This window comes from Argopecten irradians, chromosome 7 (assembly GCF_041381155.1).
Source record: "Argopecten irradians isolate NY chromosome 7, Ai_NY, whole genome shotgun sequence".
Classification (NCBI taxonomy): domain Eukaryota; kingdom Metazoa; phylum Mollusca; class Bivalvia; order Pectinida; family Pectinidae; genus Argopecten; species Argopecten irradians.
The window spans coordinates 47,206,680-47,215,629 of NC_091140.1; positions in this window are offsets into that span (position 1 = coordinate 47,206,680).

Below are 8,950 nucleotides of genomic sequence, written 5' to 3' on the forward strand. Positions count from 1 at the left end.
GAGGTTTTGGGTTGGGAGTATCCACTCTCCAACCCAGTGCTGAAGGTTTCAATTCCTGTTTTCAATCCTAATTAGATTCCTATGGAATATTTCCATGGGAACCACTGAGATGGCAGCCACCTTCAAAAGTCGTGCACGAGCACGTCTTTTCCCACTGCCTGGGACCGTATACGGCTGATAATGTATATATAAGATGGGGTTTTTTGGTAAGGGATCCACTCTCCCCCAGAGTGCTGAAGGTTCGTTCATACTTCAATCCTAATTAGATTGCTATGGAATGTTCCCATTGGGAACCACTGAGATGGCAGCCACCTTTAAAAGTCGTGCACGAGCACGTCTTCCCACTGCCTGGGGACCGTATACGGCTGATAATGTATATAAGATGGGGTTTTTGGTAAGGAATCCACTCTCCCCCAGAGTGCTGAAGGTTCGTTCCTATTTCAATCCTAATTAGATTGCTATGGAATGTTCCATGGGAACCACTGAGATGGCAGCCACCTTCAAAAGTCGTGCACAAGCACGTCTTCCCACTGCCTGGGACCGTATACGGCTGATAATGTATATAAGATGGGGTTTTTTGGTAAGGGATTGCACTCTCCCCCAGAGTGCTGAAGGTTTGTTCCTATTTCAATCCTAATTAGATTGCTATGGAATGTTCCATGGGAACCACTGAGATGGCAGCCACCTTCAAAAGTCGTGCACAAGCACGTCTTCCCCACTGCCTGGGACCGTATACGGCTGATAATGTATATAAGATGGGGTTTTTGGTAAGGGATCCACTCTCCCCCAGAGTGCTGAAGGTTCGTTCCTATTTCAATCCTAATTAGATTGCTATGGAATGTTCCATGGGAACCACTGAGATGGCAGCCACCTTCAAAAGTCGTGCACAAGCACGTCTTCCCACTGCCTGGGACCGTATAGAGGCTGATAATGTATATAAGATGGGGTTTTTGGTAAGGGATCCACTCTCCCCCAGAGTGCTGAAGGTTCGTTCCTATTTCAATCCTAAGGTAGATTGCTATGGAATGTTCCATGGGAACCACTGAGATGGCAGCCACCTTCAAAAGTCGTGCACAAGCACGTCTTCCCACTGCCTGGGACCGTATACGGCTGATAATGTATATAAGATGGGGTTTTTGGTAAGGGATCCACTCTCCCCCCAGAGTGCTGAAGGTTCGTTCCTATTTCAATCCTAATTAGATTGCTATGGAATGTTCCATGGGAACCACTGAGATGGCAGCCACCTTCAAAAGTCGTGCACAAGCACGTCTTCCCACTGCTGGGACCGTATACGGCTGATAATGTATATAAGATGGGGTTTTTGGTAAGGGATCCACTCTCCCCAGAGTGCTGAAGGTTCGTTCCTATTTCAATCCTAATTAGATTGCTATGGAATGTTCCATGGGAACCACATGAGATGGCAGCCACCTTCAAAAGTCGTGCACGAGCACGTCTATTCCCACTGCCTGGGACCGTATACGGCTGATAATGTATGGTAATATGTGTTATTTTTTGACCCGAAGATCCCGTTTCCGAGCTGAAGCTCAGGGCTCGTTCCCCGAGATTAGTTATACAAATGAATTATTTAAGTGTTAAATTCTTAATTTTCACCACTGATGCATCGCAGATATAAGGTAAATAAATATGAGCGCAACTGAAGATATGGTATCAGTAAAATAAATTATAATCGACAGTAAAAACTCTCAGATGGATAAAGATGTGTGCTGTAGATATGTACGTGTAAACGTTTGGGGAAAAAAAAAAAAAAAAAAAAAAAAACTCCAAAAGATTACAGTTATTCCAAAGAATTAACACAAAAAAAATGATTATATATAATTTTGCTGCATCCGTCAAAACAGGTGACACTTGAATAACGAATAAACTGTCTAACTTTACTTTACAACGGCCAGAAGTAAAGTTAGACAGTTATTCGTTATTCGAATAACGAATAACGAATAACTGTCCAACTTTATCTTGCTATGTTTACGGGTCTGTCTATATTATTAATGAACATTATGTACGCGCGCTGATCATTATTCAGTAAGTATAATATTCAGTGATCTTTTTCCCACATGTTTTGTTTTCTCTTTGTGCCCCACTAAGGTTGGAACATTATGCCCGATTTTATATTTTAATTTTAGTATGAAACTAATGCTTGAAAATAGTACTGGTAACGAAATCCCATCTCCCTCAGTATTCAGCACGACGGTCTGCAAATAGGCCAAACTTTCTATGAAGACTAGCCTGTCAGTTGCAATAAGTATTAGTCAATGCATGATATTGACGATGATCGAACGTTGGTATGATACGACACTACGATAATAACTACAACCCTGCTTAATACGAAGTACTTCGACGATCCGGGCACCGAATTCCCTACTAATATACTACTGTTTTAACAATAACTCGAATAATACTCGAAATTCTTCGAGAAAACTCAGAAAATTTAGCTTCGATACGAAGTAAATTTTATGTAGTAACCAACTGACAATAAAATCCTAACAAAGAATGGTTCGGTATAATACGAAGTGAATTTTTTCTTTATATAAAGATTTATATTGCTAACGAACGGATGAATTTTTGAACGGCGAGTCAGCAAGTTCTTAGGTGTTTACTGTATTATTAACGAGATATATAGTTATGACTTTATAGACGATAATTGCTAGTCGGAAATAATCACGGGCGTTAATGTATTATATATAGATTACGTGTTCAAATTGTACAGTGACCCATATACTGGCAGGTTATAAAAGTTGTTTGTAGTCAGATAGCATACCAATTGCAACACCAGTTGTCTATACGTTTTATCCACGCTCTGTATGGACTTGATTAACACTATGATTAACCGACAGCTGCAGTGGGGTACAAGGAGGAGCTGGGCAGAAGGGTGAACTACAACCGACGAAGAGGGGGATAACCTAGCTATATTAACAGATATAATATGCGCAGATTAATCACGTCCGCATCTCATTGATCCGCTCACATTACTTCCACATTTAAACTCACGAGCAAACTCATTCTATAAAAAGTATCAAAACATCTTTTTATCTAGATTAATTACAGATCAATGAAATGAAATTTTTATGAAATTCAATTTACGATTACTCCGGATTTCAAACTTAGTATAATGAAGCTTTGAATAAGCAGGATCTGATTTCTTGATGTATATAACAGAAATTCTTCTCAAAGGAACAGAGATACATTTTGGAACAGACGATCTGCTTACTCTATTGACAATACACTTTAGAAATGGCAAGTGTGGTTCAATGGTTCTGTCGTATGGCAATCATAGTTATCATTCTCAATATGAAATCAAATTCGAAATCTGTTTAATATTATTGGAAATCTTCGTAGCTATACTCAAATCGATATCGAAAATTGGTAAGGATGATGCAATGCAGAACATCTTATGAATTTTGAGCTGTGCTTGTTGGCTTTTTATCAACCACAATGTTGTAATTAATAACACTTGACAAAATAAAATCCGATGTTTCTTTTCACTCCATTTAGCATATACAGAAGCATTTTGATTGGTTCCAAATTTCAACTTTTGTCCATAGCATTAAAACTGACCTCTCAATCATACCATATAATTCGATTGGTGTTCATTGCGCGACTGCTAAGAAAACACATTAAGTTACACAAAGAGAGCGTTCTCGTAATTAGCTGCTTTAAAGTTCGGGGTCTGCGATGGCCGAGTGGTTCAAATGTAACGACGTATTACCACAAGCTCTCAATCTCTGTGTCGCAAGTTCGAATTCCAGGCACTGACCGCAGGTCCTTTAGTGACACTGGATGTTAATAGAACGCTCAGCTAAACAAGCCAAACCTAACTGTATCGCAGTTTACTTATAGTACTCTAAAACGTTGTGTGCTATTAACCAGAAATACATTACGTACAATGGCACTATCGCTAACATAAACCTCCTCCACCTCTTCCCGTGAGCACCACTCGGTACTTTCGAAGACCAACTTAGCTGCAGCACTCCTACGGACTCTGTTCAATGGTCGCAGAAACGTGTTTGCTGATGCTTTTGCTAGGAAAATATTGGCTGCAAAGAGGTAAAGAAGGCGACTTAAAGCAGTCTTCTGAACATCGCAATCCAGCATAACGCATGCAAAACCTCAATTTAGGCTTTACGTCAGCTCGTGAGTAAGTAAATGTTATTTCGAATATTATATCTGATATACTGAATCTTCAAATTGACCTTCAAATAGGTAGAATATAATTGCATTTTCTTCGATATATCATGGAATGAAGTACCAAAGTTACTTTTTCTTTTCAAACAAATTCGCCGTCAAAATTGGGATGAATTACACAGAAACTATCGATGAAAATGCGGATTTTAGCCCGTTTAACTCAAAAATTTCTCCCTTAAATGAAATTTTGCACAACCATCTACTATCGCAATAGATAGACTATGCATGGATTTGTTTAAGTCCAAACTTTCACTACATTTGATACGTCAATTTCCTTATTACCCAAATGATGGTTATAACCTGGTTGATAGCTAAAAGTTGTTGTGTTTACATTTCATTCAGAAAGAACGATAACTCTAGTTATCGTACCTTGCATATCTTCATTTCATACTAAACATCTTATTCCAAGCTGGCACGGTAAATTGACAAATATAAGCAAATATTCAAATATTTGGCATCACAACCTTGAACAAACTTAAACAATACTTTCAAATTGGTAATTTCTTTCCTTTCTTTATGCATATTTTCCTTGCGCGTCATCAATGGTGATTTCAGGATATTGTTCTTCGTGCATTGTACCTTCCCAGACCCACGATATTCCATCAATAATATTAGGCAGTCCAAAGTAATCCAAACGCACGTCATAAACATTATTCTCCACCTCTCGAAGAGTGTTTGCAAGCATCAAACGAAGACAAGATATGTTGTTTTCATATTATTGCAAAACCAAATCAAAATCGCTGATACGTTTTGATATCAAATAAACTATAGGTAAACAGTTATCCCGATGAATAATTGACCATCTTGATATCTGCATGCATGTTTAATCTATTGTTGTATTTTTTTTATTACCACAGGAACATATTTATAGCTCAAAAAGTCATGCTTTGATTTGCACTTACAGCTATTTTAAGTGGCGAATGAGCATCACGATTAGCGTTTAGTATTGACACATTTAGTCGATCCTTAAATCGAGATTACTATTATAGTCTACAGTACTTGAACACAATCCATTAGTATTGTAAATAGTGGAGTAAGAACAGATTTCTAAGTAAGGATGTTGACAAGTATTGCTATTTAATGTATTTTGAAAAATAATTTTAAAAAATTACAAAAACCCAAACCTTGTGTATTGAGTTTATGAAAATCATTAGTAGTGTAGATAATGTCGTCAGTCCACTTCAACTGAACAGTGTACGAATTAAAAGGTATTTAAATAAAACAGACCACCGCTCTTGAACAACTGTAGCATTACACATGTACAGGACTCATCCAGTCCATCCAATTCCTCCTCGTCTGGTCTATAACGAGCCTGTCACCATTAGTGAGGAGTGTGTATATGCTGTAAACGTTCTTTTGTCTCATCGATTATTCTGAATCGTGAACAAAAGTCATTTTAATTTTACTTCGTTATTTAGTTGACAATGCAAGTTAAAAAGTATGCATTTGAGAATAAAAAAGATAAACTATCTTTTTTTTTTTCAAAATTCGTTTCTGAGTCATTCTACTTCTAGAAATATCTAACTAAAAACAGTAAACAAGTAAACACACAGAACTTTCTGGAAATAGATCATTCTAGATCTCTACTTATAATCAACATGTTTACAAACATATTTGTTTATACGATGATAATATTCTAGAAAGTTCTATAACCTAAATTAATTATGTGAAATTTATAGGATGTATTGATAATATAGCTATAGGAGTTATCTCCCCTATCTAATAACTGCACGTATTTAGTGTAATACATAACATCAGTCATTCCATTGCGTTTTTAGGGAAATGCATTCGTCTTCCTTTTTTCCCCTTTTTCTTGTTTTTATTACTCATTCCTTTAATTGTCTCTCACATATTCATTATTTACAGACATTTAACAAATCTCCAATTGTGACTCTATATGAGAGTGTTCAAAAGTGCTGTCATAAAAATACTCAACAAAACATTCGCGATGTTTAGTGGTAAAACGTGGTTTTACCTTCTTTTGGTCTCACAACTCCGGAAGTTCACAGGAACTAAGATTTTACCCCCGGCTGGAGTTTTGAAGAATAACTACACATTTGTGGTACATAAAGTAGTATTTTGCACCCAGATACAATATTAACTAGTTAAGAGTCATTCTGTAAGCTTATGTAGCAACATGATTATCATTGAAGTCAATTGCGATAAAAATAAAAAATAAAATACTGTGATTTGCATTTTATCATTTAGTAAATGATATTCGCCACTAATTTGTTCAATGTCCCAAGTGGTGTTGTAGTAAATGCCGATCTTTCAATACTTCAATACTTTTATATATTTTTTTAAATTTCATTTTTTTTTATTTCTCCATGCCTGAGAAATATATTTTCTTTTTTGTCTTTATTATCCAAAGTGTATTTCAAGCATACACATGTATCGCATATAAAACTGCAATATACAACATCAGCAGGGACCTTCTAGGGACATTTACCTTCGCGAAATAGGTGTAATTTCTCAATATTCCTTTCCTTTGCATCTCTTCTTGGTAATCAACCGACAATATTTGGTGGATCATGACCTAACTTGAATACATCGTAGAAAAACGTGGAACGTAAGTAATAATGCCACAATGTTACGTTTTACATCAAAACGTAATAAAATACATCAAAACTTCACTCTTCACCATCACACACTCGAACAAGTAAACTCAAGCACATATTTAGGACCGACACTACAAAACAAAAACCGTAAACGGGTATATACCATTGTATTATAAAATCGATTCATCACATGCAACACATGTATAAACGAACACGCATACAAACCACTAGTTAGACCCAAACTGGAATACTTCTTTTCAATATGGAACCCCCACAACACAAACCAAATTTAACGTACAGATAGAAAAAAACGTAGAGCATCAAGATAAGTAAAAAACAAATATTACGACACCAGTTCTGTTACAAACATGATCTACCAACTCAGCTGGCCAACATTACAGACGAGACGGCTACACACAAGATTAATACATAAAAATACAGTATACTAGTTCTATTTGAATAATGAAAAGGCCATTATCGTAACAAAACTGGTCAAGGATGTCAATTTCCAAAACAATCAGAGTAGCAGTTGTCAATGTGAGATACAATGGTACAAAGTTATGAATATCACAATGACTTTATTGATGAAAAAAACATATGACAACATAGATATTTTCAAAATTAAATAAAAAACCACAAATATTAATAGTATCATTTTTTTGGAGTAGGGGTGGAGGAGAGTTGAGAAATGGGTGCTACCGTATATTTATAGCTTAAGAATGAACAGTACTCTATCAAATGTTAACAATCACGATATCGATATCCTCTATAGGTCTGTGTCAGATAAATCTGTCATAATAATATACTATTTTATCACATACCTGTTGAATCTTGTTATAGTTATACAAGCAAATTTCAGACTTTGAAATACATTGTTTTGTATTGCACATGTACAATACGGAATGTTGCACTCACCTACTAGCAGGAACTACTTTTTAGGGGAATTCCCTTGTATTGCATTGGTTTATTTTTTGAAAAAAAATTGCTACTGTAGTCTAGTTAAAAAATTGTAAATTTTATTTTTGTACTTTATTTAAAATATAAATTAATAAAAATAATGTTGTGGACATTGAATAGTTCTGAGTAGAATTTAAATTTGAAATATTAAAAAGGAGGATGTTGGCAGTGAATAAGAACAAACTGCTTACACCTTAAGCTTGTTATCAGAGCCGCTGTTGGTTTTGTTTATAATGACATTTGTTGGGGATTTCGACATTTTACATGATTTACTGATGGGTCCAGAGACAGATGATGAATCAAGCATTCCTCGAGTTGAAGGTAACGAAACATCGAAGTCTGGAAATGAAATTGGTTCATCATCCTCTACCATTGCGTCGTGAACTCCCCCTCCTCCTGACCTCACCCCCGATATCCATGGTAATGTTTTATCTGAATTAGACGACGCCGATGACCTTATTCCATCCTATATTTACACTTGCGGTGTCTCAGATATGAGAAATTATATCCTGAGTAAAAGAAATGAAAACACTGTTAAGAAAACTGAGAGGTGCATTAAAAGATTCAAAGACTGGATCCAGGCTCCTCCTAGGTCCGACCCCAGGCATGTTCTTCAGATTCTGCCATTTAAACTAGATACATACATTGGTGGATTTTTGCTGTCCCTTCAGAAGAATGATGGTTCTAATTATAAGCCTTATACTCTTACCAGCTTTCACAGGGGTATTGACCGCTATCTGAGAGAAAATGGTTATAGTTTCAACATTTCAACCTCAGATTTATTTGCCACGAGTCGTCAGGTACTTTCGGAGTAAAGAGCTAAAACAGAAAGGACTCATTTATTGCGCGGACGTATATATTCACTCGTGCGCTCTGCGCACTCATGGATATATTCGTCAGCACAATAAACTCGTGCTCTCTAATTCGTTAGAAAAACACAAGTGTGTGGACTTGCATATATATCTGTATAGCGCCTTATCAATTTCAAAGAAATGATTGTTCATTTCATATGATATTTTATTAAACAAGTCTTAGAAGTTTTTATATTTGATAGCCTTGTCAAGTTTCAAGTTTTTTTCATATACTGTTGATCATATAACTACAGCAACTTACTTTAATATACTATGGTAATTGTATATTTTAATTATGCGAAGGTTTTTTTTGTGTTGATTTCTCCTGTTATTACATTTGTAGATTGTATATATAAAAATATGTTATAATGTATATTTATCGCG